We start from the raw sequence: 15,318 nt of genomic DNA, 5'->3' as shown, positions 1-15,318 counted from the left end.
TTGCACCCTGTAACTGTTACTTGTATGGACTTTCCCTAGCCAAGAACAGTTTGATGAATTCGGGAAGAAAGCCCTGTTTGGCATCTTAGAGCAGCTGCATGTCCTACACTGAATACAGCCCTCCAGTGGGGAAGAGGGGAAGGTGCTGGTCCCAGCCCCTCCCACCTGTAAAGGTTGTGCTGGCAGTTTTTCTCAAAAAGGCTTTACAAGGTTGCACGGGACAACCTGTATGCTTGCACAGGAGATATAAAAGCTTTGGGTGTTCCCTCACCTTTATAGAACTGTCAGCTCTGCTGCGTCAATATCAGAGTAGTTCTTTCAGTGAATAGCAGGGTTAAGATCCCTAAAACCACAAGAGAACCTCCAGACCAAGTCCCCTGCATCCACCCTTCCTGAAACCAAATGATTACCAGGAAGCCCCCAATGGTTCCAGAGTGCAGGGACTCCAGGTAAGTACAGCCACACAGTACTGCCTTGTACTGTTTTTATTAGTGGTATGGTGCGCCACTTCCATGCACTGAAACAATGGAACAAAACTGCCACCATACTGTGTACCACTGCCATGAGCCTGGCTCCATCTTCTCTATGCACTTCTCTTACACAGCCAGGTTAACAGGATCTCTTAACCACCCCTACCTCCTGTTCTCCAGCTGGCAGAACCCCTGCTGCCTGGCCCTGTGGCTCCTGTGCTCCACAGCCTTCTGATTGCCCAATGGCTTCCATGGCGTTTGTTACTACATCTTCTTGTCTTCAAGAGCCCAGAACTGGGCACGGTGTTTCAGCAGCAGTCTCAGAAGTGCTGAACTGAGAGATTGCTCTTCTGGCCCCTGCTCAGCCATGATCTTCTAATGGAGCCCAGTATGGGGGTGGACACCTTCATCTTCACTTGTCCCTCAGGACCCCATATCAGCCTCCGCAAAGCTGCTTCGCCACCAGGATCTACAACTGCATCAGCTTAGTTCAGTTCCCACTGCAGGATTTAACTGTGTGAGGTTCCAGTCAAGTCTTCAATTCATGTCCACTGCATTGCTGATTTCAGGAAATAAAAAATAAACATCCTGTTACTCATTTAATTTTAAACAGTTTTACAATAGCTATAGAAATTTGAAAAAACCCTTCATGGTATGTTACAGGCCATTGTTCAAATCACATGACGTAAAATTAATTTTTCATTCTTCGTGTTTTTTTATCTTTTTATTCAGCTACATTAAGACAGCTGGCATTTGCAGCATAACTCCTTACTCAACAGCACAGACAACTTACTGCAGCTGTAATCTCCCCTATGATTAGCATTTCCTTCCAGTTCTTTTCAGCTGTCACTGCCTCAATACCATTTTTCTCCAGGTAATTAATACTTTCATATTCTTCTAAACTACTGCAACATAAACACAATCCACATTACTGCTTTTTCTTTAAACCCTACCACTTTCCTGTTTTTTGTCATGTATTGTAGGGCTCAAAAATATTTTCTTAAATTTTAAAAGGCTTTTTTAAAGGCCAACAGCAATCAGTTAAACCGAGGAGCAGTCATTTAATATATCATTTACTCTTATTATCCTTGTAGAACATACAAACTTTAATCCTTTTAGTTACACCCATTTCCCTTAACACTGCTGTTTCTAAAAAGAAAATCTGCCTGGAGTGCAGTCTAGATGAAAAGGGCATCAGTACCTCAGTTACACATCAAAGCAGGTCAACATCAGCTCTGCTATGGACTGGCACCACCTTCTGTGCCAGAGGCTGAAGACAGTAACATCACAAAAGCTGTAACTCGTCTCCTCATGTAGGAAGAGGACTTGGAGCTCACGAGCAGATGTATTCACATTCTTCTCATGTCTTTTCCAAGCTGAGGTATTGGTGGGGGACACCACCTCCAGGCTGTGTGTGTTCTTTTTTGTCATTTCAAACAGCCGTTTTCCTTCAGGTCTCACAGGTCTGGCCTTTCTGCAAGCAGAGAGAGAAAACAGCTTAACTGAGTATGATCAGTTTGTCCTTCTCCTACCTTCAGCCAGGTGTGACAGATTTAGTTACTATTTTATTAGATTATTATTTATTAGCATTATTTGTTTGCCCAAGAGCACTGAGAGAAGGAAAAAAAAAACATTCATGCATTAAGCACAAAAATAGTACTAACAAACTAAAAACTGAGTAGAAAGTGTACCATCATAGGAGTTTTAACAAGTGACAACACCCTGATGATATTCTCACCCTGATGGTCCAAGGTGCAGAGCAGCATTTTGCACATCATCACAACGTAACAGCCTCAGTTCTGAGGGTGGGCAGCCACCAGCAGCTTCCATTGAAACCTTATGCATTCAATGGAGACAAACATTTGCAGGAAGTAAGTACGATTCAGGCTGAGGAGTTACAAGAGACACTTCAGTGATAACTTCCTTGACAGTGTGCTTTTGTCATCAAAGTAGAGCACTTAAATGGCAAATAACAGAGCAACACATCAGCAAATGTTGTCATCTTATTACAGGGGTTCCATACTATTGTCTCCTTATCACAAAAATTTCATACCTTCTTGGTGTTTCTCATGGGCAGCTCCTCAGAGCACTGACACTTTCTTCTTCACAAAGCAGCCAACTGAGTCCAGTTCCCTTCTCAACCAGCCACCCCATTCTTTTATAGCATCTTCTTCTCATTGGTTACAGCTGTGGCCTATTAAAGTCAGGCCTGTTCCTAATCTTTGATAATTGGCCCAGCTGCAACTCCTTAGGGGTAAGATTACTTTCTACGCTATCTTTATTTTCTTATATTCTATCCCCCTACAGCAAATACAGTTGGATAAAGAGCTGAGCAATGCCAGCAATTTTTCAGACAGCCCTGCCCCCGCCAAGGCAGCTGCAGCTCCCTCTGTTCAGGAAGCCCAGGAGCAGGCAGCCTGGCACAATACTTAACACAAATTCATTGGGCCATTATACTTGGTCAGCCAGGTTCACACTGCAATCTGAAGCCACCATACATGTGAGGAATGGGGGAAGAGGAAGAAAGGTTCTTATCACTTCATTGAGACAAGGAGTTGTTATTTAGCCAGTAAAAGGAACACTTGTATCTCCAAGGAACCTTGACCATCCTTTTTTTCCTTCACAGGAAGGAAACTGTAAGCTGACAGAAAAATTCTGAGATGCCTGGGAAACCTGCCAAACACTGAGGTTCCCAAATGGCTCTTGTGCACAGAAGCACTCTCATATGTAATAACAAACAAGACTGAATTCCAATGGCTACATGGTCAAGACAAAATGTCCTCTGGATTAAAAAAACCCGAAAACATTTGAATCAACTCTGAAAAAATTAGGCAGCCTTTTTCTGTTTTACTTTACTTTTCTGACAAAGAGCTTTAGCTGCTTGTCTTTTTTAGATTTTGTGAGTAAATGCTTGTAGGTTGCTTATTTCAGTAGTCTGGTTTATATTGCCAATTGTTGTGTGATAATTCTTATACTGTGAACTAGAAAATAACAGGACTCCTTAATAAAGGGCAAAAGCAGAACCATAAAAAGGTGTGCAACAACTTTCCCACCTCATCAGTGCCCTTCCCAGAACCAAGAACATCACAGGGTCCAGCTTAGAGAACACAAACTGGACAAGTCACACGTGCTGAGCTTGCTAGGATGCTCCCATGAGTGCTGAAGGAGCTGGCTGCTGGGCCTTGCAAGGCCATCCTGCATTGCTGACAGAGTGTGGCAACTGGGAGAGGTGTGCAAGCATATCAGGGGAAAGCAAAAGTCACTCCAGTCTTCAACAATGGCAGGAAAGAGAACCCAGGGAACTACAGGCCCTCGGAAGGTGATGGAACAACTACTCCAAAAAAACGTTTCCAGACCAAGAAGGTAAGTGGCAGCAGTCAGCATGGATTTACAACAAGGTCATTTGCAAATTCTTAAGGATCCCAACTGGAGAGCCTTTCTGGTGACGTGACCAGTTCAGTGGACATGGGGAGAGCAGTGGATATTATCTGCCTCAGCTCAGGAAATCTTTTGACACTGCCATAGTATCTCCAATTATCATTTTGATCCTGTCATGATACTGACAGACTACTGATAGGCTCAGTGGACCATGAGGTGGACTAAAAACTGGCTGAAGAGATGGGCTTAGAAGGCTGTTGGTGACATGAAGTCCTCTTGGACATGAGTGAATAGCAGAGTATCCCTGCACTGAGGCCAGTCCTTTTCAGGATGTTCATTTCTGCCCTGGTTGATGGGACAACATGTCCTCAGAAGTCTGCAGGTGACACAAAGCTGAGAGGAGCGGCTGCTAAGGCCATAGAGTCATGCCACCATCCAGTGATCCCTCGAGAGGCTGGAGAAATGAGCTTACAGGATCTCATGAAATTCAACAGAAGGAAATGCCAAATCCTGCTCCTGGGGAGAAATAATCCCAGACACCAGGACAGGCTAGAGGCCAGCTGGCTGGAGTGCCCCTTTGCAGGTAAGGACATGGTGGCCCTGGTGTACACGAGGTCCAAGAACTACCCTGATCAAAGAGTGCAATCTGGCCACAAAGGCATCCAAATGGCATCCTGCTTTACAAAGAAAGTTGCCAGCGCATGGAGAGAGATGATCAGCTGGTCTGAACCCCTGCCATGGACAAGGACACCTATTACATGTGATTATAAAACAGATAAATTGTTCTGGTCCTTTATATTCCCAGTTCTCTTATTTACTGTTAACACAACTACAGAGTCAGCTCTGAGTCCTTTTGCCAAGCCAAACAAACACAGAAGAATTAACACAAGTTTCTCTTGCTTTACCACTAGAACTTGCAGAAGCTTTGTCAAATCCCACTAGTGTTTAAATTTACTTTTGCTTTATAAAAATAACTGGTATTTTTGAGTTACCAGAACTACTGAACTTAGCTGCATACAACTCCCTTTAAAACCTTGCTATCTGTCAGCACCATTGAAATGCTGTCCACAGTCAGGGCAGATGGCACAACACACCTGTGTGCACACAAATCAAACTATGCCCCAGGCTTCCCAGAGTGCACGGACACCACCTTCCAGACCAGAGCCCTCTGATTAATGCCAAAGACTGTTCAGAATCAGTAACTACTGTGTTGGTTGTACAAACAATCAGGAGTCTGAGTGCAATGTATCAGTAACATCCAGCAGCTCAGACATGGCATCATATTAATGTGGCACTGTGGGGTTTGGATGGCTGTCCAGAGCTTGAGCTAACTGCTAGAGGCTGTGTGCATATGCTTGAAGTCCTTTAAAAACATAACACATGGCAGGAATTAGGCCAGGAATTACATTATCTGAAATCAAGTATTACTTGAAGTGTACAAGAACAACTACGTCAAATCACAAATCTGAACAAAAAGTGGGGGACTGATTTCAGTGACTGCTGGATAAAGCCATATACCTTAATACGTACCTTGTACTAAAACCTGGTTTAGGATTCTCTTTTGTCTGCATAAGATACCAGAAGGATTCTGCACAAGCCAGTCTTCATCTGCATTTTTAAGATTTTAACAGTAACCTAAAAAAAATAAAGAGACAGTAAATAACTGACATTTCAAGCAAAAGGGAAAATGCAGTAGCTTCTCTTTTCAGAAACCCATAATATATGGAGTAATAAACCATAATAAAACTTCCCATTACCAGAAAAAAATCAATTTATTCTCTACCCATTCTTACCACTTAGTTGTTTCTCCACAGATTTTATTTAAATTTTTACTACTCAGCAGTTAAACAACAGCTGTTCCAAGAACATTAACAAGTTCCTAGATTTTTATATTTCTGCTTGGAGTAGATTAACTGCAGTTCTTATCCAAAGAGCCCCAAGTCATTTCCCTTTGGAGGTTTTCTAAAACATATGTATTTCATGTGACACTAGACATTCTAGAGATTCTAGGCCTGCCAAGGCACATGGCGAAAGCGGCATTTCATCCTTCTAATATTAGTGCCACTAAAATGATCAGGATCCCTGCACACAACACTGAGTCATTAGTGACACTTGAGAACTAACAGCTCTCACTGCAGTCTCCTCCTCTTTCTGCAGCGTGTTGTTGTACAGACATTATTAACTGGGGGCAAAGTTATCTATCAAAATAATATACCTGAACTGACCTGGAGTAAAAAAACATCTCACAACAGAACTGCATACAAGTATCATTCTTAAAATACAGTTTAATACTGCAAACATTAGAAATTGATGCAAAAGTTTAGGACTTCCGTAATTTTACAACTTCTGCAACCAATTGGCTTGTATCTGCAGTAAGTGGTATCCACCTTGCACAGTGTCTTCTCAGAGTACACATGCAAATCAACTATCCAAAATGTTTAAAATTCAACAGCTCCATGCCCCAGCCATTCAGGCTTTGAAATAGCTCTCACCTGTCCTCCCAGAATTAAAATCACCTCTTCTCCATAACTGTCTCAGACTTAAAGTAAGATGTGAGCAGTGCAATGTTTGACAGGCTTATCATAATCCCTTACTCAGGCACAGAAACGTGTTTGCAGAGCCTGAGAGCCCTACGGAAATGTCTACAGAGAAGACTGCCGGGAAAGGTCCTCATCACAGCAGTACAAAGGGGTGAAGAACTCCCCATACTCTCAAGTAAAGACTTCTTAAAATGATTTTCCAACATCTTGAGGTCCTGTTTTGATGACCATAAAACTTAGCACACCCTGCAAAGCATTTATTACAGAAAGAATTCCTTTGGAAAGCCACACATAGGTTACACCTTTCAGGCTAGCTTCACTTTAGGAGCAGTCCCAAAAAGCAATTCAAGAGGTGACATATGTGCAAATTACAACACACAACCACAAATGTTTACAATAAAGTTAACATCTACCTTATCAGACACAGCTGAAAACAGGCTGAGATGTGCAGCTCAGAATAAATACCATTTTAAAGTTGGCATGATTAATGTCTGAGCCCTATTAAATCAATTCTCCCATTTGGTTCTTTTTTATCTCCCTTCCCACACCATGGTGAAACTTGCTATCTATCAGATTTACAAAGTTCAGTTATCTATTCTGCACCAGACATTCAGCAAGATAGATACTTTCTTCCTAAAGCACAAATGAAAGAGCACAGCCCACTAACCCTTTCTAACTGTGTTGATTCTACAATCATTTAGCAAGTCAAATGCAGTAATAGCTGTAGTGATGAACTGCCAGTCATAGGGAGCTGGCTGAAACTGTCATCTGGAGAAGTGTTAGTGTCCTGGGACATCACCTCAACATGGTGCAATTAATGTAGCTATTGATAGGTATGTACCCATCTAACAGGAAGGCTAAAATTAAAAACGGCATAGTTTTCAGTCTGTATTTTATTATTAAAAAACCCCAATAATTACTTTCTCCTCCCCACCCCCCTCCCAAATCAAGAAAGCTAAAGCATCAAGGCCTAACACAGTCTCTCCAGTTTCTGTAACTGACAGTAAATATTACTTTCTCTTTCTTTGCCACCTAGATTTACTGAAGAGAAAGCAGTGTGCCATATTCTTGGCAACCAGTAGATATTAGTGACAAAGCTGTAGCCAAATTATTATCATCCATTTTTGATTACAGGCTCTAAAACCACACAGTAAGACTGCTGGGAGTGTTAAAATGCCTATAGTTTCTACTAGGAATGTGCCTCTGCACAATTTATTCACAATTCTCCCTCTTCTAAGATCATTCCAACCTCTCTACCCTATATAAACTCTACTGTTTATGATTAGTAGTATTTACTTTGCTAGAGCTGAATGCATCCAAGCAGCCAGTGATGAAAAATGTGATTTCTAAGAGTGAGCTGGAACACAAGCAAAAGTTGTTTTCAAAGAGACTGAATTTTCATCCATATGGTAAAGTTCTTCTTTAAATTAAAGCTCAAAGTGGGTATGGTGGGTATGGTAAGCAAAATGAATCTGACCTAGTCTAAAAGGCTTACAGCATGTTAAACATGCCTGTTCTCGAGAGGAGAGAGGCATCACACACAAATGGAATGATATTGTGCATATATTGTGCTGTTACAAAGGAAAATTGAAAACCAACTCCTAAGTGCAGCTATCTCAAGTAATGCATGCTCAGCTTAGCGGGATATCCGCAGCACAGACCGGCTGTGTGGGACAAGCTCCAGGCTGCTGGCGCCAATTCGGAGGAGGAATAGCTGTGACACTCCAACACCGAAGGACACTGCACATGTACCTTGCACACGGATGCATGGCAGCTTCACTGGATTGACTGACAGAACAGGTTTTGTGGTTTGGTTCAGGTTTTTTTTTGTTTTCATTTTTTAATTAATGGGCTTTTTGGTGGCTATTGTAAGTAAGAGTAATAAAACCCCACTAAGTTTCCCCTTTATTTTAGGTCTACTTTAAAAATTACCTAGCAACACACAACAGCAGCACAGGTAAATTTTGAGTTCCACTGAAGTGACCATATGGCATTTTGCACCAGCGGGCACAGGTATGATTTTGAGAGTAGCAGAACCACTATCCAGCACACAGAAAGAAGAACTCCAATGCCGAGGTGTTCTCAGGAAAACACACAATCCCTTGTGGCCACTTATTTGGGGTTTCCAAAGGGAACCCGAGATGATCCGCAGAGCTGTGTTCATGTTTGCATTTGTTCAGGCTTACCTATCAAAAGGTAACAGATAACAATGTTGGCTGCTGACATACTAACAGAAGATACAGTGCTATACATTCTTAAATGGTCAGGCAATCTTATCCTCCCCATTCTTCTCTTAGTTTTAACTTTAGTCTGGCCAAACCTGCTCATCTTAATTATGAGTAGTCCCTACTGAGGATAATAAAACCATTAGAGACTAAAAGAAATTGTTACCTGGCATCACTGCATAGCTGCCAGGGATTATAGGAGGCAAACTGCAACACATTTTTTCCAAATCCTGTGTTTGTCAAATTCTCTTAATAAGTGCATATTAAGTATTTGCAGAGAAGTAGAAGCAAGCAAGTATTTAAGGGAAAAAAATACCAAATTAGAGCTCAAAGGAAGAATTAAGTTCCTAGAAACAAAAGGGAAAGTACTACTTGAGCTAAGCCAACAAGGCATTCAATTTCCTTTGCAAGATCGTTAAAAATATTTTACATCCATTTCACAACTTAAAGTTACAAGGAGTAGGGTACCTGAAGTTAGCATCTTACACAGAATGAGGAATGTGAATGCAGTAATATTCCTCTTCTGAGATCAGATTTCAAAAAAGAACAAATGGTGGCAGTTACTAGTGGCCAGGCAATGAACACATGCCAGTGACAATCTGTGATCAAGGGACATTAGTTTCTGTTTTGCTTGGATTGCAGATCTTCAGCATACAAAAATTAGATGATTTCTTCAGTATTTAGGGAATGATGAGCATGTCTGAAAGCATTTAAACAGAAGACACAAAAGTTTTCATCTGTACAGCTTCAGCAAGGTCAGAATTCAAAGATACTAAAATTTGTAAGCACTTCATAAAAACAATAAAATTGCTCATTTGCAAGTCATTACATTCCTGGATGCAAGACACAATAGCATCCAGTGGGTTTTATATATATATATATATACACACATTATATTTTTTGCAAAATTTTATGCATTGGAAGACAGTAGTCCAAGTCATTAAGACAATCCTGTGTGAAACAGCAACAAAATCCTGTATTTTTGAATACAGCCCCCTCCCCTCTATGACACTCCCATTTCAAGTTGAGGAACCTGCACCACCAGAATAGCTGGCTCACTGATTTTCATAATTACCCATTTTACAAATGTTGTCATTGAAGCAGCAAAAATATCTTTCAATGTTTAGATTTTTACATTCAATGACTGTGTTCATGCTGAGCATCTTGGAAAAATGTCCAAGTAATGGTGTTATTTTCTCCATTCAGAACTCATATGACAGGTTACACAGATGTGAAGTTCTGAGTATTTTGTGATACTTTATCATGAACAGCTAAAAAGTACAAAACTGTTGAAGGAACAAGAGAATAACCTTTAACCCTCATCATCTCTTTCCACTAGAAATAATGATGTATAGATGTGACTTCACAAAGAAAACTTAAGAAACGTGACAGATGAAAAGCATCTGATAATGCTGCACTTGGCACTGGAAGCTAGAGTTAAAATTTCACAAGATAGTTCTGCCAGGTTCTGGAAACTCTGAGGTCACCTATCACAGACATAGATTTAGAAAAGTCTGCTGTAAACAAGATATCATTAAACCAGCACAGCTAGCACAGAGTTAAGTAGGATCTCAGTACAGGTCTACTACTTTAACAGAAGTCAGGATACAATTGTGCTACACACAATGCAAACAAATATGAACTTATGCAAGGAGTTAAGAGAACCACTAAGATTTTAGGGATGTTTAAATAGGCATACTTCTATTAAGACTAATTTTTTATTTCAAAAATATTTAAAGTTGTTTTAAAGTAGCAGAAATGTGCATATGCAAAGCCTAAGAGATAATTTTCTTATATCTTAGTTTTAAGACTACAGAAAATCAGCATAAGCTTTGTATTATAGAATAATTCTTATATATAGTAGTGATAACCTCACTAGCTTGAGGATGTTTTCTACCTTCCAAAACCTAAGAGGGAATCTAGTTTCACACAAAACTTCCTATACTGTGCATAGTCTAATTTTCTCTAATTAAAAAAAAAAAAACCACAACAGTATTCCTAAGGAATTGTGAAACTCACTAATACATAGCTTCTGAAGTGTTTGCAATTCTGCTTTACAGAACTTCACACAATGCTCCCCATTCCCTCCTGTAAGGTTCCTTACCTGTCATTTTTGCAGCAGGTGCCAAGTTAGGCCAGTGTCCTAACCTCCTCTTCCAAAATAATGACAGCAGAACTGATTATCTTTGTGGGGCTAAAATCTCTGAAGCTGTAAGACTGTGCTGGGGGAAGGGCAGGGCAAGATGTGGTCACACAGTCTTTATTAACATCAACTCATTCACTCCAAGAGCTTTCATCTTTGACATGCTTCATTTGAAAATGTAAAATTTAACAATACTACCCAATACATACAACTACATTGAAATGACACCTAGTAAGGAAGGATTCAAATACCCAAGCATGTAATAGGGTTTAACTGTTAATTCATTCACATAAAGTTTAATGAATTCAAAGTTTTGCTTAGATGACAGAATCGTGGACTTGTTAATGTCAGAAGGGATCTCTAGAGATCATCTGGTCCAACTCTTGGCTCAGGCAGGGCCACCTAGAGCCAGTGTCCAGGACCACATCCAGATGGCTTGTGGCATCTCCAAGAATGGAGACTCCACAACCTCTCTGGGCAGGCTGTGCCAGTGCTTGGTCACCCCTCACAGTAAAAAAGTTTCCTGATGCTCAGAAGTAATCCCCTGTGTTTCTGTGTGTACCCATTGCTTCTGGTCCCATCAAAAGATCTGTGATTCTTTGTGCAGTTAAGTCATTTCCCTCCTGTACTAACTCTACTGGGTGACAACTTCCATCACAGATTACTCTATAAGAAATGCAGAATTATCAACTTCTGGCTTCCACCATAATAAAATCATAATTGGTAGAAAACAGAAAATCTTACATTAGATTTGAAATACAGGAAATGGAATCTGTATTTCAAGTCAAAGACAACAAACAGCATTAATAAACTGCAGGGTATCCTATCTACCCCATACTGGTATACTGACATAGACTTACCTGTTCCTGAAAAAACTCACAAAGCAATGTTGAATAAAGAAGCCATTTCTCTATTTGCTACTCTCTGCCTGGCAAGCTGGGACTCAAACTTGGCTCTTTGTCCTTTCTTTGCACAACTGGACATATTCCTGATGCTGCACTATCAGGATTTATTTCAGCTTTATAGTACCATAGAATGCTGTAAATTCTATGTACAGCATTCCTTATTTTAGTAGATGTCACTACTACCTGCAAGATAAAAGCTGTTCTTCCTACCCACAGTGAAATAGCTTTCTAAGTTAATAGCAAACATTTTTTAAAAGCTTTAAGCTCAGCTGTCATACATAGAGCAAACCAAACACCTACTAACTTGTGGGAGAGGACTGAAAAGCACTATATTAGAAATAATTTCAAGTCTGAATAACAGATGAGGCATCTTAGTGAGTGTTAGGAATACTATTAACCATTCCACCATATACCCTCCATAAAGTCGCTCGTTGGCTACCATTTTCTCCAACTGAGAGCAAAGTAAAGGCCTCAGTGATGACACTCCTTTGCACAGGACTAGGCCAAGACCACAGTGTGAGAAGTGAGGAACTCCCTTTTGATATCATCTTATATACAAAGGCAGTAACTTGGCATCATATTCAAAACTAAATATTTTTAATCAAAGAGACTGATTGCTGGTACTGTTTTTCATCATAGCTCATTCAGATTTCAAGATGCAAGCTTGCACTATAGTTCTCACATTAAAAATACTAATTTACAAACAAGCTATCAAAATTATCTTGGGTGCCAAGTTTGTAAGTATCAACACATTAATGAGAAAATGGTTACACACACAGACAAAAACATAAAAGCTGTTACCTGTTTGTGACTTTTGATGTACACGAATAAAAAACATCCATTCTAATACACTACAAACATTACTTGTAACATCTTGAAAAAGAAATTCCGCTTAAGCAAGCAGCAGCTTCTCCAAAAAAGTCTGCATTTCATACTGAAGTTCTGCATCCTGATGCATCCATTTCTTTGTAAGATTAACAGAACATGTACTTGTTATCAGATTCTTTTGCACTATGTTTTACAGACCACCTTCAAAGCAGTTTGCTCTCCTATTCTGCTCAATCTTGTTCTGGTCTTCTCGTAACTTACTTTCATCTTATTTAACAACTTTTACACTTACTTTCATTCTGGACTCTACAAAATCTTGCATCTGATCAGCACCTGACTGATGAGTATGCCCTGACAGGGTATATTTATGCATAAAGTTTGAAGGACTCTAGTTTACATCAAGCTGTGAAAGCTAAAATGAATGCAGATGTCCAAACAGTTTAAAGATGAGCCTCAGAAAACGGAGGTAGAACAAAATCCAAGTACCTTTATTACAAACTTGGGGAATTAGAACCATCCAAGAGATTAATTTTCCATAACACACCTGGAATTATTAAAGGAATTTGTCTCATTGACAGTACAAGTGTAACTAGTTTGTATTTTCTCTATTTTCTTAAGCCTCTACTCAAACTTGCCCAGATCAATACCTCATTGAGAACACAACTTTCATTAATGAAAAGTAATATTTGGAAGTGCACTGTAATGACTGAACAGGTATAAACTAAGCTGACTGCAGCTGATAGGAGCACATGCTGATTTAAGCACCCCATGACGGCATCACTCTCAATCCACAACTGCAGTGGCTGTCACTACCTGAGAGAATTTGCTAAGCAGAAAAGATGACTTTGAAAAGCATCTGAGTGGCCATAAATAAACCTCATTAACTGAGGCACATGAAGCAACTGCTGAAACAACCAAAAGCACTACCATATTCCAAGTCCTGAGAAGGCTGTGACAATCATGCAGCTGTACATATACCAACTCAGCAGACAAACTTACCTAAGATGCTGACTCTTCAGCTATTCAAAGTTATCACTGTGGCAAGATAACTAGGTTCTTCATAAACTTAAATCCTGATAATCCTATTCTTGGTTTGTCACAATCAAGGCAAAGATGACATTTTCCTGCCATAAGAGCAGGACTAGATTTGGCAGCACCTGTTTCTAAGCAGAAGCTTTCTGAACTTATGACAGAAGTCCAGTACTGGTACTTAAGTTACACATATTTGAACTTCAGTCCTTTTCCAGGAAATTATGTCCTGTATATTTAGCCTTTTCCTGCATGTCATTAATTTCACTTTTATTCCTTTAAGGTTATGTAGTCAAAAATAAAGATATGAGAAAATACACCTAACTCCCCAATAACATTACTCTTCTTACCTTAATAAAACACAGGCTTTCAGAATTACTTTTTCCATTAAAGCACGTATTTTATTTGAATGTTAACACTGAATTAGTTTTGTTTATAGCAGAACTCTGAAACAACACTTAAGAATTTTAGATGAAGTTTATAAGAGTCATACTTGGGGTCTTTAATTCTATGGTAGTTCTTAAATTATTAAAAGCTGCAAAGTGAAAGATGAGATAAAGCCATGTTTTCCTGCTCTTCCACAATATTATCTCCCCCATCTGTAAATCCATGAAGAGCACTTATCTAATTATACTTTTCTGTATTAGTATTTGCACACATCTTTGAGTTCAGAAAGAGTAACTATCTATTAAGTTCTCATGTACTCTTTGTCACTTCATTATTGTGTAATTACATGAAAACGAAACAATGAAATGAAATTAATCCAGAACAAAATTTTTTGCCCCCCATAGAAAGAGACATAAATCCTTTTTAAAGGCACAATAGGTTAAGAAAACATACATGATATATACTAACAAAACACATATGAAGAGGTATATAACAACTTGTCAAATCATAGACAGAACTGGGTTTTACTGTGCATCTGACATCTTCCCTTGCTTTAAACCATTTCCATCAAGTTTAGTGTTAGAACCCCCAAATAAAGTTTCATACAGCTCATATCTTCCACATTATCAGGAAAACATAAAGCATTTTAAACAAAAGAAAACCTAGAGTACAGAAAAGGAAACAAAATCCTAAAAGGAATGGATTAGGATAACCAGAGCAGGCTGGTGAGAAGCATCAAATATCAATAATTTGGCCCAATTCTACAGTCAGTATGTCACCTTACATCCTCACATCACTTCTAAGGCTTGGCAGAAGCTTGCATAATTTTTCAATATAATTGTAGTGTAAGGTTAGTTAAGACACCATGTCCTCAGTGTCAAACCAGTAAATGATTTAGAGCTCAAGTAAGACCTCTAGCCAAATTGCCTTCCTACATTCTTTAAAGATACATCATTTGGCTTCCTTCACACTGGACAGTTTTAAATATACAAGACAGTTCAAAAAAAAACCAGTAGGTTTTTAAGCAATCGTATAGAAAAGATTCTACAATACCAGTTTTCCCACACAAGACCTCAAAACCAAGCAACATAGAATAATAATCCTTTACTCTCCTCCATATATCTAGATGTAAACTTTCAAACCTGTGAGTATTTTGTTATTATCACAGCAATAGAGCAGAAATGCAAATTCAGCATCAAGGTTCTGGGCACTGAGTTTTAAGACATTGTTATGCTCAATATATATCAGCTTTTATCCAACTGGGCTTAAAGGCACAACAACATATCACCAGTAACTATCAACACTTGAATTATCCTATTCCTGATATTTATACTACATGCCATAATCTCCAGTAAAGTAAATGAGCCTAAACTAACCAACTCTGACTTTTACAATGTAGCAATGAACTTATAA

The 15,318-nt window shown here is 39.4% G+C and overlaps 1 long non-coding RNA gene across 1 annotated transcript; it reads right to left on the bottom strand.

Moving 5' to 3' along the window:
* Nucleotides 1–470: 470 nt before the first annotated feature.
* LOC129047163 (uncharacterized) lies at nucleotides 471–5,338 on the bottom strand. Its single transcript, XR_008509160.1, has 3 exons — nucleotides 2,209–5,338; nucleotides 1,672–1,944; nucleotides 471–1,029 (listed from the first exon to the last, which is right to left on the bottom strand). It is a non-coding gene; the product is annotated as an uncharacterized LOC129047163 (long non-coding RNA).
* Nucleotides 5,339–15,318: the final 9,980 nt, after the last annotated feature.

This window comes from Molothrus ater, chromosome 2, assembly GCF_012460135.2.
Source record: "Molothrus ater isolate BHLD 08-10-18 breed brown headed cowbird chromosome 2, BPBGC_Mater_1.1, whole genome shotgun sequence".
Taxonomy (NCBI): Eukaryota; Metazoa; Chordata; class Aves; order Passeriformes; family Icteridae; genus Molothrus; species Molothrus ater.
The sequence above is the reverse complement of the archived record's forward strand: the minus strand, read 5'-3'. Positions and strand labels throughout refer to the sequence as shown.